The sequence below is a fragment of the Rattus norvegicus genome, chromosome 2, assembly GCF_021556685.1.
Source record: "Rattus norvegicus strain SHRSP/BbbUtx chromosome 2, alternate assembly SHRSP_T2T, whole genome shotgun sequence".
Taxonomy (NCBI): domain Eukaryota; kingdom Metazoa; phylum Chordata; class Mammalia; order Rodentia; family Muridae; genus Rattus; species Rattus norvegicus.
Genome location: NC_141535.1, coordinates 152460353 through 152478804, shown reverse-complemented (window position 1 = coordinate 152478804; position 18452 = coordinate 152460353). Strand labels below are relative to the sequence as shown.

The window sequence follows — 18452 nt, the reverse complement described above, 5'->3', positions numbered from 1 at the left end:
ATTGGCTGAGCACCGTAGTGAGTTCAATGGTATTCTATGCACCTGACCAAATGAACAAATGTCAAGCTCCAAAGAACTGTTCAAGGTGGCTGAGATCTCTGCTAGATCTCTTGGGTTAAACACTATCTCCCCAAAATTTAGATAAAGGCAAAGCAGCTCTACTTAGAAAGCTAGCAATGCAGGAGAAGGAAGTACACCTTAGAAAGCTAGCAATGCAGGAGAAGGAAGTACACCGGGACAAGTTTTAGTCAGCGTGGCAACACTGTTTCCTTGGCAGTCCATTGTCCCAGATCACCTAGGAGACGCCTGCTTTCCTGGGCTCCTCGCAGGCTCCAACTGTCTCAGAGGTTTTGCTGTGTGGAAGGTGCTGGTTACACCAGTGATAAATATTTAATCCAAAGCAATGTGATTGCCCTAAACTAATTATATCTTATTTTGGACATTTAAACTAAAGAGTAGAAAGTATAGTTACTTATTTGGAGCCTTTTCTTCCCCATTGGTCAGGTGAGATGGACCCTCTGTGGCTTGTATGTGGAGCCCTTTCCTTGTATGGATCCAACAGGCAGGGCCCACCCAGCAGGGGCTCCATCCAATTCCTGTGACTTAAAGAGTACTGAGGAAATATGGAGACAAAGTGTGGAGTAGAGACTGAAGAACAGGCCATCCAGAGACTGCCCCACCTGGGGACCCATCCCATATACAGCCACCAAGAAGTGCATGCTGAGAGGAGCCTGATATAGCTGTCTCCTGAGAGGCCCTGCTACCAGAGCCTGACAAATACAGAGGCAGATGCTCACAGCCAGGATCCTCAATGTTTAAAGGACTGAAGGAGTGGAAGGGGTTTGCAACCCCATAAGAAGAGCAATAATATCAACTCCCCAGAGCTCATAGGGACTAAACTACCATCCCAAGAGTACCCAGGGATAGGCTCCAGCCTCATATGTAGCAGAGGATGGCCTTGTCAGGCATAAATGGAAGGAGAGGCCCTTGGTTCTATCAAGACTCAATGCCCCAGTGTAGGGGAATCTCAGGGCAGGGAGGTGGGAGGGAGTGCGTAGGTGGTGGGGAGCACCCTCATAGAAGCAGGGGAGACAGTGGGCTTCTGGAGGGGAAACCGGGGAAGGGGATAACATCTGAAATGTAAATAAAAACATACCCAATAAAAGAAAATATATATACATATATGTGTGTATGCATACACAGAGAGAGAGAGAGAGAGAGAGAGAGAGAGAGAGAGAGAGAGAGAAAGAGAGAGAGAGAGAGAGGAGAGGGGTTCTGGTAGGGGCCAGAACTGTAAAAGAGGCCATTCCATTGGGGAAGTAGGTAGAGGATGTGATGCATTCAACTGTCCTTCAGCTTTGAGAGTTTGTGATTCCAGAGTTAAGTGTGTGCTAAAATTTGACAATTAGAGCATGGGACTTCCTGAAAATGGCATGTGTATAGACTGTATATGTATATGTATTTATGTATGTATGAATGTATGTGTGTATGTATAACCTGTGTCTGTATCATGGACTGAGTCACCTTTAGGAAAATATGACATTTAAAAACAAAACAAAACCACCCAGTACCTATCTGCAGTTGGAACTTGGAGAATGGAGCACGCTTTGATACTTCCCTGAAACCTTGAGGAATATTAATGATTATTTCCCCCAAGTACAGGCCATTGATCCATCTTCATAGTGTGAACTGGTATTTGTGAGTGTGTCTTTGTGTATGTTTGGCTCGACAACTATTCCTGTCATCAGTGCCACCCCCTACTTCCCTCCACGGCTTGCTGCGGTCCTTTTATGTCAACCCCCTCTTAAGAAGCCTTCAGTTTGGAAACACAGCTCACTGTAACAAGTGCATCAGGAAACAATGCCCACGCCTGCCCACTGGTAATCAGAGCAATTACTTAACGAGCACATCTCTATTTCCTCCTGGGTGGACTAATTAAAAGGCTTCCATGCTGTTGTCAGGAAGGGACAGAATGTGTTGCATCGAGTTTTTAGAGAATGTGAAAACTGAAGCAGAGTTCTTCATGGGAACATTTTGACAAGAGTTCACAGGGTTCTTCCCACCTCTGCCCATTCGGGGCTGGCTTCATGGATGAGCACTGATTGAAAAGGAGGGGACAATGATAATTATGTGGCTCACATGTATAATTTGAAGACAGGAGGTCTAGAGACACTATATAGTGCCTCTCAAACTTTAACAACTATCAAAGTCCCCGGAGGACCTACCTGCTGGTTCCACCCAACAAGGAGAGGTTCCGTGGTCTGGGGTGGGATTAACAGGTAGCACCGATGCTGGCAGAACACGACTGCAGGCTCTCCTGCTGCCCCTCTCCACGGTGAGGCAGCAAAGACTCGGGGTTTCTAATGGAATCCAAGGTAGAGAATTAGTCTGAAACTCAATTAGTTTCCATGGAAGCTTTAAGTCTCCCCACCCCCACCCTGCCACCCCCCATTTTCTTGTTAGGTGTATGGGTGGTTTGCCTGCATATACATCTGTGCACCATGTGCATGCAATGCCCACAGAGGTCAAAAGAGGGCATTATATATATTCTGGGATTGGAGCTACAGACAGTTGTGAGAAACTTAGAGGCATATGGGTTCTGGAAATCCAACTGGGTTCTCTGAACGAACAACCAGTTGTCTTGGCTGAGTCACCTCCCCAGTCCCCAAGCTTTTATAGTGAACAAAAGAGGAATCAAAGACAGTGGGGAAAGGGCTCCATCTTGGCATTGCAGAGGCTGAAGCAGGGAGATCTCACATTTTGCCATCAGCCTGATATGCATGGAGAAGCCCTATGTAAATAAATAGAAATAAGTAATAAAATAAGTCCCAAATCAACCTTCTCCTACGGAAACATGTTGTTACAGGTGTATTCATTCTGAAGCATCACCACTGCAAGGCATTTTATAAGAAAAGACAGTAATTTTAATTTTAAAAGAGAGAGATTGGAGTTAAAAAGATCTAAATGAGTCAAGTATTAAGCTTTTGTTTTTGTCTTTGTTTTTCTTTTTCTTTTTTAAATGAGGCTCAGGCTATGGCTCAGTGGTAGAATGTTTACTTAGTATTCCTGATTTCAGTGTACTCCTAGTTCTGTCAAACAAACAGCAGAACACAGATAAAAGAAGACCAGGGATGGAGCTCAGAGCTTAACTACTTGTCTGGCATCAGAGGCCCTGGGCCACTGAAAAAAAAAAGTGGTGAAAATTTTGCAGAGTCCCAATTTTTTTCTGCTCATATATTCTACTTTCTAAGACTGGACTCAGCTATGAATTTTGCTTTGGAGAGTGCTAAAATAAGAGATAGAGATAGAGATAGAGATAGAGATAGAGATAGAGATAGAGATAGATAGAGAGAGAGATAGAGAGAGAGAGAGAGAGAGAGAGAGAGGCAGAGACAGAGACAGAGAGACAGAGAAAGAGACAGAGACACAGACACAGACACAGAGAGATAGACAGAGAGCAGCAAGCATCTCCCATCCAGACTTTGGACCACATATTTTTATAAGTTTTATATTAGATCATTATCTTAAAAATATAGTAAGAGAGGGTATTAAGGTTGCCAGTAGTTGGGCTGGAGACATGACTCAGCGGTTAGGAGCACTGGCTGATCTTCCAGAGGATCCAGGTCCAATTTCTAGCACCCATAAGGCAGCTCTCAACTGTCTGGAACTTAAGTTCCAGTGATGATGTAATTGATGCCTTCTTCTGGCCTCCAGGGTACCAGGCATACATCTGGAGCATACACACTGTAGACAGACATACAGACAAGCAAAACACCCATACATGTAAAATAAAATAAACTGTCTGTAATGTATAGATGAGGAAACTCCATTCTATAGAAGGGAAAACCTTGCCCAAGACACAAATTACTAGAGTGGAGATTCAAATTCAGCTCTGTCTGATTTTTGTGTTTTTATGATCTTTCTAGTCCTTTTGTCTCTTCATTCAAAGGACACAGACATCAAATACTGGAAAAATAGTTTTGTAATAGTCAAACCAAACGAGATCCAATTGTCAATTCTTTGCTTACCACCAGCAATCGTTTTTGTGCGTTTGTTTGTTTGTTTTATGGCTTGGAAACTATGTCCTAGTAAAACCAGGATATACCCAGTGCCCAAGACCAGACATGTACATAGGTTCTGATAAGAGAGGACTCAGACCACAGTTGCACCTTTATGTGTCGAACCTCTACAAAGGCAGTATTTTCCAGAGAGAAGATCAAACAACTAAAATTCCTAGGGTACCTCCTAGTCTGTAATTTTTTAAAGGAAATCTTGCCCCTGTCACTCAGATCTTGAAGCTGGACTGAAAAGTAAAGGTTGATTTTTTTTAAAGCTACTTAGTATTCCACATCATAACTTCCCAAACACACACAAATTTAATGCACTTTTGATTGATCCCATAATTACAAAATTTGTTTAAAGCTGTTATATTATCTTCTTATTTGACACAATATGGCACAATTTTGTTATAGGATTGAAAACCAAATAAGACAACCACAGTTGGTAGCATTTCAAAGGACTATTCCCTTTAAGATGAAATCAATCCTGTTTCAAGTTTATTCCCCTGTACAGTGCTGGAAGTAAGAAAGTTACACAAAGTGTTTAGAAATCCATCCTTCCTCACCCTGCTTTCTACCTCTCTCTGCTTGGTTCTGCTCTGAAGCATTTCATTATGAAGGCTAGATTTGACTACACTTATCATTGTTACTCGATCTTCAGAGAGCTTGAAGATCTTGTGTGTATTTAAATGGCGGTAGGCATCCTGTGCCTGTAGAAACTGTCTCTGGAATTGGCAGTTTACCAAGCCAGCTCTCTACCAAAGAAGGCAGAGCAAGGGTGGTAGTGACAAAGGCAGCAGTGGAAGGAGCAGTGACAGCTGTTCACAGTGACAGAAGTGGTCGTCAGCAGCATGGGAATTCAATCTGTGTATTTACACTAATAGCACATTAGCAGGCCAAGCCAAATATAGAATCACCCTCTTTTCAACATTCAGTGTAAGGCTTGATACACAAGATGCTATGACTAGCATCTAATTAATATATTTTTACCACGTCCACTTCTGTTTCAGTGTTTCTATTTATATAATTTTGTTCCTTGCATTCTGGCATGGGCCACTCTGTCAAATTAAAAACTAAGGGAGAATGAAAAGAGGGGAACAGAAGAAGCAGCAGGGAGAGAAAAGGAGGAAAAATAATAGAATAAAAAAACTATCAAAACATAACCTTTTGATGTGATGCATTTTTATTCAATTGAATAATTTTCTTTTTCTTAAAACTGTTGATAGCTACAATCCTTCCTCCACCGCTGGAGTCACATGGGAAAGAGACAGGGAGCATACCAATAGACAACTGCTACTTTGAATTTTATATGCAAAAGTAGTCTCTCAAGTTCTCCTCACTTCTCATCTATGTCTCTGTTTGATTTTCCTGTTTGCCGTCTTCCTGCCTCCAGGGCAAGTGAGGAAAGATGGAGAGACCGTGGCAATGCCAAGTAGCAAGAGTCTGAGTTTAACGAGGTTGGAAAATTTGAATTTATGACAGGTGACATCAGCTTATGAAATCCGTGTTTGTTATTTTCGAATCACACTCATCGAGAAGTGTATTGACATCACAAGACATTGAAAGCCAAGTAGATTTGATCCATTTTAAACAGGAAAAAAAATGCAGTCCCAGTCTGTACACATGTCTTCAAATTGGCAAAATGGCTTGAGCCTGTTTCTGGAGATGAGATACTGGAAAGTTCTTTCTGTCTTAATCTTAGATGAGTAATACAGTATAGCAGGTGAGGAAGCTATTGGTATTTCCCTTAATTTTGGTTTAATATTGTCAGAAAAAGGGCAAAGACAATAAAAAAAAAACCTGACACGAGGATTACAGCTAGCATCTTCCCAGCTCTAGTGACTTCTAAGTCGGGTACGGTGCTCCCAAAGTCCTGTGGCACAGGAAGAGCTGGGATCTCCCCCCCCCCCGTCCAGTCACCATTCTGAAGCTCCACAATGACTTTGCTTAATGTGTTTATTTTAATTTAGAGGAAACACTTACATAAAATGAATACTGAATCACTCTCAAACCTCCTTTCTTTTTTGGTTCTTCGCCTGCCTTTCATCACACTGGATTCAGGAGGTAAAAACATTGAGGAAACAGTGTTACCCAACCGAAAGAAAAACTAATGGTAACTATGTTCTCATATTACCAGAGGTTAGCAGGGAGCTACTTTAATATGACAGCTAATATAACTCATTGATGCGATTACTCAAAGGGAAGAATGCTGTTGGAGTCTAGTTACATCCCAGCGGTTACAATTAGATAGGCCAGATGGATGGGGTCCAGAGAGACAGGCTGGGAAACTGCAGACAGTTCAGCAGGGACATGGCGGGGGCAAAGTGGACTTCATGAATCAGGCAAATAAAAAAATGTGCCCTAATTAATTATAGGCTTTTTAATTCAGAGGTTCTTAAATAAAGCCTGGATAAAAAGAAGTAGCTTTGGGGTTTCTTTGCCAACTCTGAGCCAAATGTTTTGAATAAGCAGTTTCCTTTAATAGATGGTGATGACTGACTATTAAAGTCATCCTAAGTTGACTTTAAAAATAACAAAATGCACCGTCAAGGCTGCCTTAGAAAAGCAAGTTACTATTCTTTGCGCATGTCTTTGGCTGTAAAACTACACTGAATCTGCTAGCAACATAGATGTGGTCAGAGATACAGACAACTGTGGGGCAAAAGGAACTCTTAAATCGTCCCTCTTGGAACCCCTTCTTGTATGTATTAAAGAACTCCATCAGACAAGAAGTACACAGGAAATAGAAGACATATTGGGAACAACATCAGAGGGAGTTTGTTGAAAGGACTATTTGAAAGAACTTGAGTCAGGAAGATGAAGAATCCCAGGACAAGCAACAATAGAAGTTTTTGCCCCTTTAGACCCAGAGACACAACCTCTCAGAGTTAGAATGGGTCTCTTTTCAGAACAGAGCCATAGCCTCAGCCAAGCTACAGTTGTATGTAAATGTATGTGAGTACATGCATGAGTGTGTATGTGTGTGTGTGGGGGGGGGTTAATGTGTTTGCTTGCATATATATACATATATACATATATGCATGTACGGAGGTGTAATATGTGTGAGGGTATATATTATGTATGAGTGAATATATATATATATATATATATATATGTGCATGTATGTGTATGTTTTTGTGTGTGCGTGCCTAGCACACACAGGTGTGCACCAGTGAGTTCAGAGTGTAGGAGCCATTCTTTCTCCTCGTGCCTCTGATCCATCAAAAACAACAAAACCAGAAGATAAGAAGAGGACCACAGGATCAACACCCAGGTTGCAGAGCAGGATACAGAGAGAAAAATAAAACTGGGTCTGGTAACAGAGAACCACCTCCTCAGAGACTGTGGGAGAGAGGAGAAATGACTTCCTAAAGGTATTTTTGTGCAGACCAAGACTAGATTCTGAGTTTTGGTCCTTGTTCCTTGAGGAACTTTGCATAAATTATTGTATCTTCAGCTACAGGTAATTGGGCACTTTAATGCAGCAGATTGAAAATATCAGAGCACACCTCCTCCTACAACTACCAATCATCACCCTACTTCCCACCCCACAGTTCTACCCACCTCCTAGGATACCTGCACCTACCCAGGACACCCAGGTGAGACACCCATGCTCCAACCTCCCTGCCTGCTGGGACTCCAGCAAACCCCTCAGCTGAGAACTCTGACCTGTCCTATCTGAGTTTCATCTTCCTTCCAGCCCACATCTCATCTGCAGTCACAAATCAACAACCCCACTTCCCACCCTACAGCCCTGCCTGGCCTCAGGAGGCCTGCACCCAACCAGGACACCTAGGGACCCCAGCAAACCCAGCAACCATGTGTGCTACCCTGCCCTATCAGAGCTCCATCTTCTTTCCTGTCCACCTCCACCTGCAATCAAGGATCTATACCCCACACCCCAGCCCACAGCTATGCCTGCTTTTTGAGAGGCCTGCTGCTGTCTGGGAAAATCAGCTTCAGAGGCTTACTACTCCCAGGGTCTACCAGGTCAGCAAACACAAGAGGCAGCCAAACGGCTAAAGGTAAGGGCAAGAATATAATCAACAGAAGCCAGTGCAATATTGCACCTTCAGAACCCATCTCTCCTACTGCAGCAAGCCATGAATATCCTAACACACCTAAGAAACAAATCTTAAATCTCATCTCATGAAGATGATAGAGACCTTTTAAGAGAATATAAATACAAGAAAGCATAATGACACAAGTAGAAGCCTTTAAAGGAAAAAAAATCCCTTAATGAAATACAGGAAAATACAATCAAACAACTGAAGGAAATGAATAAAATGTCCCAAGATCTAAAAATTGAAAAAGAAGCAATAAAGAAAACACAAATGGAGCCAACCCTGAGACTGAAACCCTAGGAAAGAGAACAGGAACTACAGATGCAAGGATCACCAAGAGAATACAAGAGATGGACGAGAGAATCTCAGAGTAGAAAATACCATAATAGAAATGGATACATTAGTCAAAGAAAATGCCAAATGTAAAAAGTTTCTAACTCAAACCATCCAAAAAATTTGGGACACAATGACAAGACCAAACCTAAGGATAAGAGAATAGAAGAGGTGAAGATTAACAGTTCAATGGGCCAGAAAATATCTTCAGCAAAATCACAGAAGAAAACTCCCCTAACCAAAAGAAAGACATGGCTATAAACATACAAGAGCCTACAGAACATCAGATTGGTCCAGAAGAGAAAATCTTCCTGCCACCTAATAATCAAAACACTAAATGTACAGAATAAAGAGAGAATATTACAAACTGTAAGGGGGAAAGGTCAATTAACATATAAAGGCAGACCTATCAGAATAATACCTGACTTCTCAACAGAGATTCTAAAAGCCCGTATTCTGGAGAGATGTCTTACACACCCTAAGAGAATGCAGATGCCAGCCCAAGCTACTCTAACCAGAAAAATTTTCAATAACAACATATGGAGAAAACAAAGTATTCCATGACAAAATCAAATTTAAGCATTGTATTCCTACTAATTCAACCCACAGAGGATACTAGAAGGGAAACTTCAACACAATGAGAGTAACTACACCCAAGAAAACAGAAGAATTTAATCATCTCACAGCAAAACCAAAAGAAGAGAATCAGGCTCACAGAACCACCACCACCACCAAAATAACAAGGACTAACAGTGATTGGTCAATAATCTCTCTCTCTCTCTCTCTCTCTCTCTCTCTCTCTCTCTCTCTCTCTCTCTCTCTCTCTCTCTCTCCCCCTCTCTCTTTCTCTGTCTATCTGTCTCTCCCCCCCCCTTCAGATGATATCAGACTTTTTTTAACTCAAGACCTATCCCCCTTAGATCTGCTCAGAGGAGATATAACAGTAATATGAAAACACCTTTAAAAATTAGTTAGAAAATGGAAATTGTAAACAGGCTCAGTATCAGGAGTAAAAATTTCAGATTTGACTCATTGGTAAAAAATATATTCAAATTAGTCTTAAATTCTTAATTTACATAAAATGAATAGCTGGCTCTTTCAGCAAGATGGCAAGATAAGACTTTTCCTTTTTTTTTTTTTTTTTTTTTTTGGTAGCCGTAGCATAATAATTGTTTTTTATTTGTTATCTTGTTTATTTACATTTCAAATGTTATCCCCTTTCCCAGTTTCCTCTCTGAAAACCTTCCATCCCACCCTTCCCCACTGCCTCCACAAGGGTGCTCCCTCACACACCCACCTACTCCTGCCCCACCCTCCTATCATTTCCCCTATGCTAGGGCATGAAACCTTCACAGGACCAGGCTTTATCTGATCCTGATTTAACTTTGGTACCTGGTATCTGTTTAGAAAATTGTCCATTTCCTCCAAGGTTTCCAGTTTTGTTGAGTATAGGCTTTTGTAGTAAGATCTGATGACTTTTTTAATTTTCTCAGTTTCGATTGTCATGTCTCACTTTTCGTTCCTGATTTTGTTAATCTGGATACTCTCTCTGGGCCCTCTGGTTAGTGTGGCTAAGTGTTTATCTATATTGTTGATTTTCTTAAAGAACTAGCCACTAGTTTTATTGATTCTTTGTATAGTTCTCTCTGTTTCTACTTGGTTGATTTCAGTCCTGATTTTGATTATTTCCTGCCTTCTACTCCTCTTGGGTACATTTGCTTCTTTTTTGTTCTAGAGCTTTCAGATGAGCTGTTAAGCTTTAGGGTATTATCTCTCCAATTTCTTTTTGGAGGTACTCAGAGCTATGACTTTTCCTTTTAGCACTGCTTTCATTGTGTCCCATAAGTTTGGATATGTTGTGCCTTCATTTTCATTAAATTCTAAAATTTCTTTCTTTATTTCTTCCCTGACCAAGTTATCATTGAATAGAGCATTGTTCAGCTTCCATGCATATGTGCGCTTTCTGTTTTTGTTGATATTGAAGACCAGCCTTAGTCCATGATGGTCCTATAGAATGCATGCAATTAATTCAATATTCTTGTATCTGTTAAGGTTTGTTTTGTGTCTGAGTATATGGTTGATTTTTAAGAAGGTACCATGAGGTGCTGAGAAGGTATATATTCTTTTGTTTTAGGATGAAATGGTCTATAGATATCTGTTAAATTCATTTGTTTCATAACTTCTGTTAGTTTCACTGTCTCTGTTTCGTTTGTTTCCATGATCTGTCCATTGGTGAGAATGGGTTGTTGAAATCTCCTAATATTATTGTGTGATGTTTAATGATGTGTGCTTTGAGCTTCAGTAAAGTTACTTCTATGAATGTTGGTGCCCTTGCATTTGGGGCATAGATATTCAGAATTAAGAGTTGGTCCTGGTAGATTTTTCCTTTGATGAATATGTAGTGTCTTTCCTCATCTTTTTTGATAACTTTTGGTTGAAAGTCTACTTTGTTGGATATTAGAATGACTACTCCAGCTTGTTTCTTTGGGACATTTACTTGAAAAACTTTTCACAGCTTTAATTTAAAGTAATGTCTGCCTTTGTTATTGAGGTGTGTTTCCTGTATGCAACAAAATGTTGGATCCTGTTTAGGTATCCAGTCTGTTAGCCTATGTCTTTTTATTGGGGACTTGAGTGCATTGATGTTGAGAGATATTAGGGACCAATTGTTGGTTCCTGCTATTTTTGTTGTTAGAGGTAGAAAGTTTGTGTGTTTCTCTTCTTTTGAGTTTGTTGTGAAAAGATTAATTCTTGCTTTTTTCTTGAGTATAGTTTCCCACCTTGTGTTAGACCTTTCTTTCTATTATCATCTGTAAGGCTGGATTACTGGAAAGGTATTGTTTAAATTTGGTTTTGTTTTGGAATACCTTGGTTTCTCCATTTATGGCAATTGCCAGTTTTGCTGGGATTTTTGTTCTCTTAGGTTCCATATGGCATGTACTCAGGATCTTCTGGCTTTTAGAGTCTCTGTTTAGAAGTCTGGTGTAATTCTGATAGATCTGCCTTTATATGGTACATGACCTTTTTTTCTTACTGCTTCAATACTCTTTCTTTGTTCTGTGCATTTAGTGTTTGAATTATTATGTGACAAGTGGGATTTATTTTCTGGTCCCATCTGTTTGATGTTCTGTATGATTCCTGTATGTTTATGGGCAGGCATTTCTTTCTTTAAGTTAGGACGGTTTTCTTCTATAATTGTGTTAAAGAAGTTTGAGTTGGGAATCTTCACTGTCTTCTATATTTATTATTCTCAGGTTTGGTCTTTTCATTTTGTTCTAGATTTCTTGAATGTTTTAACATAGGAGCTTTTTGTTTTGTATGTTTTCTTTGCCCTTTGTGTCAGCGTCTTCTATGGTACCTTCTACCACTGAGATTCTCTCTTCTATCTCTTGTATTCTGTTGGTGATGCTTGTATCTGTGACTCCTGTTCTCTTTCCTATGTTTTCCATCTCCAGAGCTATCTCCCTTTGTGTTTTCTTTAATGTTTCTATTCCCATTTTTAGATCCCACATGGTTTTGTTCAAATCCTTCATTCATTTGATTGTATTCTCCTATATTTCTTTAAGGTATTTTCGTGTTTCCTCTTTAAGGGCTTCTACTTGTTTACTTGTCTTTTACTATATTTTTTGAACGGAGTTTTTAAAGTCCTTTTTAATGCCCTCTACCATCTTCATGAAATGAGAATTTAGATCTGAATCTTGCTTTATAGGTGTGTTGGGATATCTAGGACTTGCTTTGATGGGAGAAATGGGTTCTGATGTTGCCAAGTCACATTGGTTTCTATTGATTATGTTTCTAAGCTTGCCTCTCGCCATCTTGTGATATTTGTTGTTATCTAGCCTGCTTGTCTCTGAGAGGAGCCTGTCTTTCCTGTGATTCAGTGATCCTGTGATTCTTTGATCCTGGATGTGTAAAAATACCTGGGAAATCAAGCTGCAACTAGGGTGTGGGTTGTGTGGGTATGGATTCAGAGCCAAGGCTCTGCTCCCAGCACAGGTGGAAATTGAAAGGTACCTACTATCTCTCAATATCAATGTATTCAACTCATTAATAAAAAGACACAAGCTAACAGACTGGATATGTAAATAGCACCAATCTTGCTGCTGCATATAAGACATAAACCTCAGCAACAAAGATAGACACTACCTCAGAGTAAAGAACTAGCAAAAGGCTTTTCAATCAAATGAACCCCAGAAATAGGCTGAATTATCCATTCTAATATATAGTAAAATAGACTTTCAACCAAAAGCAATCAATAGAGATGATAAAAGATACCTCACACTCATTAAAGTAAAAATACACCAAGATAATATCTCAATTCTGAACATCTAGGCCCCAAATACTAGGGCAACCACATTCACAAAGGAAACATTACTAAAGCGCACATCATATTGAAACACACACAATAATAGTGGGGAACTTCAACACTCCACTTTCACTAATGGACAGGTCATCCAAGCAGAAACTAAACAGAAACAATGAGACTAAGAGATGTTATAAACCAAATGGTTTTAACAGATATCTATCTATAGAACCTTTCACCCCAAACCAAAAGAATATATCTTTTTCTCAGCACCTTACAGAACCTTTTCGAAAACTGATCATATAATCAGACACAAAGTAAGACTCAACAGATACAAGAAAATTGAAATAATTCCTTGCATCTTATCAGATCACCATGGATTATGGCTGGATCTCAACAACAGGCAGAACATAAAGCACGCATACTGAACAACTCTAGTGATCACTTTGTCAGGGAAGAAATTAAAGACTAAAGAAAGACATTAAAGACCTTCTAGAATTGAATGAAAATGGAAGCACACCATACCAAAACTTATAGGATACAACTAAGAGCACTAAGTTCACAGCACTAAGTACTTTCATAAAGAAAATGGAGAAATCTGATGCTAGCAACTTAACAGCACACCTGAACGCTCTGGAACAAAAAGAGGCAAACACACTCAAGAGGAGTAGACAGTGGGAAATAGTCAACCTCAGGGCTGACATCAGTCAATTAGAAACAAAGAAAACAATACAGAGAACCAACAAAACCAAGAGCTGGTTTTTTGAGAAACTCAACAAGCTACACAAACCCTTAGCCAAACTAAGGAAAAGGCACAGAGACAGTATCCAAATGAACAAAATCAGGAATGAAAAGGGAGAAATAACAACAGAAACTGAGAAAATTTTTAAAAAATTATTAATTCTTACTTCAAAAGTCTGCACTCCACAAAACTCGAAAACCTAAATGAAATGGATGATTTTCTAGACAGATACAACTTACCAAATCTAAATCAAGATCAGATAAACTATCAAAACAGTCCTATAACTCCTAAAGAAATAAACGTGATTGTTAAAATCCCCTCTACACCAAAAAAGCCCAGGAACAGATGATTAGTGCAGAATTCTACCAGAATTTAAAAAAAAAAAGAAAGTGACTGCATACAAAATTAACTAAAACATGTCAGTAGCCCAGTCCTTTTTTTTATAATTATTAAATGGACTGAGAAAGAAATTAGGGAAACAACACCCTTCACAATAGCCACAAATAATACAAAATATCTTGGCATAACTCTAACCAAGCAAGTAAAAAGACCTCTATGATTAGAAGTTTAAGTCCCTGAAGAAAGAAATTGAAAAAGATATCAGAAGACAGAAAAATCTTCCCTGTTCATGGATTGGTAGGGTTATCATTGTGAAAATGACCATCTTACCAAAAGCAATGTACAGATTCTATGCAATTCCCATCAAAATTCCAAGGCAACTTTTTATAGACCATGAAATCTCTTCTAAACTTCACATGAAAAAACAAAAACCCAAGATAGCTAAAACATTTCTGAACAGTGAAATAACTTCTGGAAGAATGACCATCCTTATCTTAAGCTGTTCTGCAGAGGAATAGTGATTAAATATCATGGTATTGCAACAGAAATATACAGGTTGGTCAATTGAATTGAATGAAAGACCTGCATACACCTATGGACCCTTGATTTTTGACAAAGAAGCCAAAGGCACGCAGTGGAAAAGAGAAAGAATCTTCAAAAATGGTACAGGTCTAACTGGGTGTCAGCATGTAGAAGAATACAAATAGATCTGTATTTTATCACCCTGCACAAAACTCAACTTCAAGGGGATCAAGGACTTCAACATAAAACCAGATGCACTAAATCTCATAGAATAGAAAGTGAGAAATAACTTTGAACTCATTGGTACAGGAAACAATTTCCTGAATAGAACACCAATAGCTCAGACTCTAAGATCAACAATTGATAAATGGGACCTCATGAAACTGCAAAGATTCTACAAGGCAAAGGACACTGTCAATAGGACAAAACAGCAGCCTACAGATTGGGAAAGGATCTTCATTAATTCTACATCTCACAGAGGGCTCATATTCAAAATATATAAAGAATTCAAGAAGTTATACTCTAACAAATGAAATAATCCAATTAAAAAATATGTGCAGAGCTAAACAGAAAATTCTCAACACAGGAATCTCAAATGGCTGAGAGGAAGTTAAAGAAATGTTCAACATCCTTAGTGATCAGGGAAATGCAAATTTAGGAAGACTGAGATTTTTATCTTACAATCCTCAGAATGGCTAAGGTCAAAAACTCAAGCAACAGCACATTCTGACAGGGATGTGCAGAAAGCAGAGCATTATCCCACTGCTTGTGGAATTGGAAACTTGTAAAACAACTCTGGAAATAAATTTGGCAGTTTCTCAGAAAATTGAAAAAATAGTTTCATCTAAAGACCCATCTATACCTCTCTTAAGCATATACACAAAAGATGCCACAAGGGCATGTGCTCTACCATAGCAGCAGCTTTATTTGTAGTAGCCAGAATCTGAAAACAAGAGATATCCTTCAATCGAAAAATGGATACAGAAATGTGGTTCATTTACAAATGGAATAGTATTCAGCTACTAAAAACAAGGACATCGTGAATTTTTTAGGCAAATGGATGAAACTAGAAAATATCATCCTGAATGAGGTAACGCAAAGGGACATGCATGGTATATACTCACTGATTAGTGAATATTGGCCATAGATTACAGGATATCCATGATACACCCCACAGACCCAAGGAAGCTAAACTAGAAGGAAGGCCCAAGAGAGGATGCTTGAATCTCACTTAGAACAGGGAATAAAATAGTCATAGAAGACAGAGGGAGGGAGGCAACTGGGGGGTGACAGGGAGAGGAGTAGGATGTTTAGGATTAAGTGTGAGGAGAGACAGGAGAAAGGACTATAGGGCCAAGAGAATGAATAGAAATCTGTAGCTGCAGGGGAGAAGCAAGGAGAGAATCTCTAGGAAGGCCCAGAGACCTGGGATTGTAGAGGCTCCTGGCAGGCAATTCAGGAGATTGTCTAACAATAGGGTTCTGGAACCTGAAGAGGCCAAGTCCTGTAGAGGTAGGACCCAAAGTGGATGGATAAGATCACCAACTCACCTACAATACTTTTGATCTTGTTTAAAGAAATACACAGACTGAAGGAGTGGCCAACCAATAACTGACCCAACTTGAAACCCATTCCATGGGCAAGCATCAATCCCTGACATTAATAATGATACTGTGCTATGCTTGCTATAAGGATCCTAGCAAAACTGTCCTCTGAGAGGCTCTACCCAGCAGCTGACTGAAACAGATACATATCCACAGGCAAGCATTAGACAGAGGTCAGGGACTCTTATGGAAGAGTTGGGAGAAGGATTGAAAGCCCTGAAGGGGATGGGAACCCCACAGAAGGACCAACAGAGTAAACTAACATGAACGGCTGGGAACTCTCAGAGGCTGCTGGCACATATGTAGCAGATATGCAGTCCCATGTAGGTCCCCCAACAACTGGAGCAGGGAGCTGTCCCCAAAGCTGTTGCCTGACTGGAATTCATTGGGACTGAATATACCTGCAGAGACTTGATATATCAGGGTGAAGGGATACAGAGGGGCACTCTGTCAGAGGAGAAGGAGAGGGGCATGGGGCAGAGACTACGTGAAGGGGCTGGAAGGGAGGTAATGTTTAGGATGTAAATTGTAAAATAAGAATAAAACTAAACTTTATAAAAAAGGAAGAAAGAAAGAGAGAGAGAGAGAGAGGGAGGGAGGGAGGGAGGGAGGGAAGGAAGGAAGGAAGGAAGGAAGGAAGGAAGGAAGGAAGGAAGGAAGGAAGGAAGGAAGGAAGGGACAAAGAAACAAAGAAAAGACTATCAGAGACCTGACTTTAGATGTAGCCAATCTGAAGAAGCATCTCATCTCCATCAGCAGATATTTGAACCTTGGGAGTAAATGAGGGTTAGAGGGAGAGCTCCACAAAATGCAAATCCTTAGGAGAGCATTTCCTGCAGAGTCAAGCATAGCAGCCATCAGACACTGGAAATCTATGAATTAATGACTTTGCTTTTACAAAACACATATATAGAGTAAGATTTCCAAATGAGCACCATATCCTTGCTTATGGGAAGTCATGGTAATATTGCTCTTTGTTCTGACATTTCATGAATCACGTTTTAATTTCCTTTCTATAAATGATCTTTGGAGCTAACCTAAATGTCACAGAAGAAAATCTGCGTCTCAAGAGGTTATTCATCTGATGCATTGCGTTTTGTTCTTGCTTAATTTTCTTTTATCACAATTTTTAATTTTTTTATCTTTTTTATTGGATATTTTATTGATATACATTTCAAAAGTTATCCCATTTCCCAGTTTCCCCTGCACAAACTTTCTCTCCCATCCCCCTCCTCCTGCTTCTATGAGGGGGTTTTCTTACTCACCAACCCACTCCCACCTCACTGTCCTGGCATTCCCCTACACTGGGGCATCGAACCTTCACTGGACCTAGGGCCTTTCCTCCCATTGATGCCAGATAAGGCCATCCTCTGCTACATATGCAACTGGAGCCATGGGTCCCTCCATGTGTACTCTTGGGATGGTTGGTGGTTTAGTCCCTGGGAGCTATCGGGAGTCTGGTTGGTTGGTAATGTTCTTCCTATGGGGTTACAAACCCCTTCAGCTCCTTCAGTCCTTTTCCTAACTCTTCCATTGGGGTCCCCGTGCTCAGTCCAATGCTTGGCTGAGAGTATCTTCATCTATATTTGCCAGGCTCTGGCAGAGCCTCTCAGGAGACACCTATATCTGGTTCCTGTCAGCATGGAATTCTTGGCATCAGCAATAGTATCTGGGTTTGGTTTCTGAATATGGAATGGATCCCCAGGTGTGGCAGTCTCTGAATGACCTTTCCTTCAGTCTCTGCTCCATACTTTCCCCCAGAATTTCCTTTAGACATTAGCAATTCTGAGTGGGTGGCCCCCTCTCCCAACCGAGGGCCTTGCTTTACCTCTGGATATGGTCTCTACAGGATCTCCCTGCCTTTGTTGGACACTTCAAATAATCTTATCCCAATTGAGTCCTGGGAGCGTCCTACTTTCCTGGCATCTGGGACATTCTGGTGGCTAGCCCCAGTTCACCATCCACCATTGCTACACACCTCTGTTCAATTTCCTGACAGTCTGTATGTCATCCCTGTCTCCTCCCATACGTGATCCTGACCCCGCCCCCCTTTTTCCACTTCCCCTTATCTATTCCTTCCAAGTCCCTCCCATCTCTACTTTCTGTGATTACTTTGTTCCCCCTTCTAAGAAAGAATTAAGCGTCCACACTTTGGTCTTCCTTCTTCTTGAGCTGCATGTGGTCTGTGAGTTGTATCATGGGTATTCCCAGCTTGAAACTTAATATCCACTTATCAGTGATTATATACCATGTGTGTTCTTTTGTAACTGGGATACCTCACTCAGGAGTATATATATTTTCTAGTTCCATCCATTTGCCTGCGAATTTCATGAGGTCGTTATTTTTAATAGTTAAGTAGTACTTCGTTGTATAAATGTACCATATTTTCCAAATCCAGTCCTCTGTTGAGGGATATCTGGGTTCTTTCCAGCTTCTGGCTATTATACAGAAGTCTGCTATGAAAATAGTGGAGCATGTGTCCTTGTT

At 40.3% G+C, this 18452-nt stretch overlaps 1 long non-coding RNA gene across 1 annotated transcript in view; it reads left to right on the top strand.

Annotated features, from left to right (window-relative positions):
* The first annotated feature begins 6612 nt into the window (after positions 1 to 6612).
* LOC147996291 (uncharacterized) overlaps positions 6613 to 18452 on the top strand; it is a 38218-nt gene continuing 26378 nt past the window's right edge. Inside the window, exon 1 of the long non-coding RNA XR_015675376.1 lies at positions 6613 to 7009. This is a non-coding gene — a long non-coding RNA (uncharacterized LOC147996291). The remainder of the gene's footprint in view (positions 7010 to 18452) is intronic.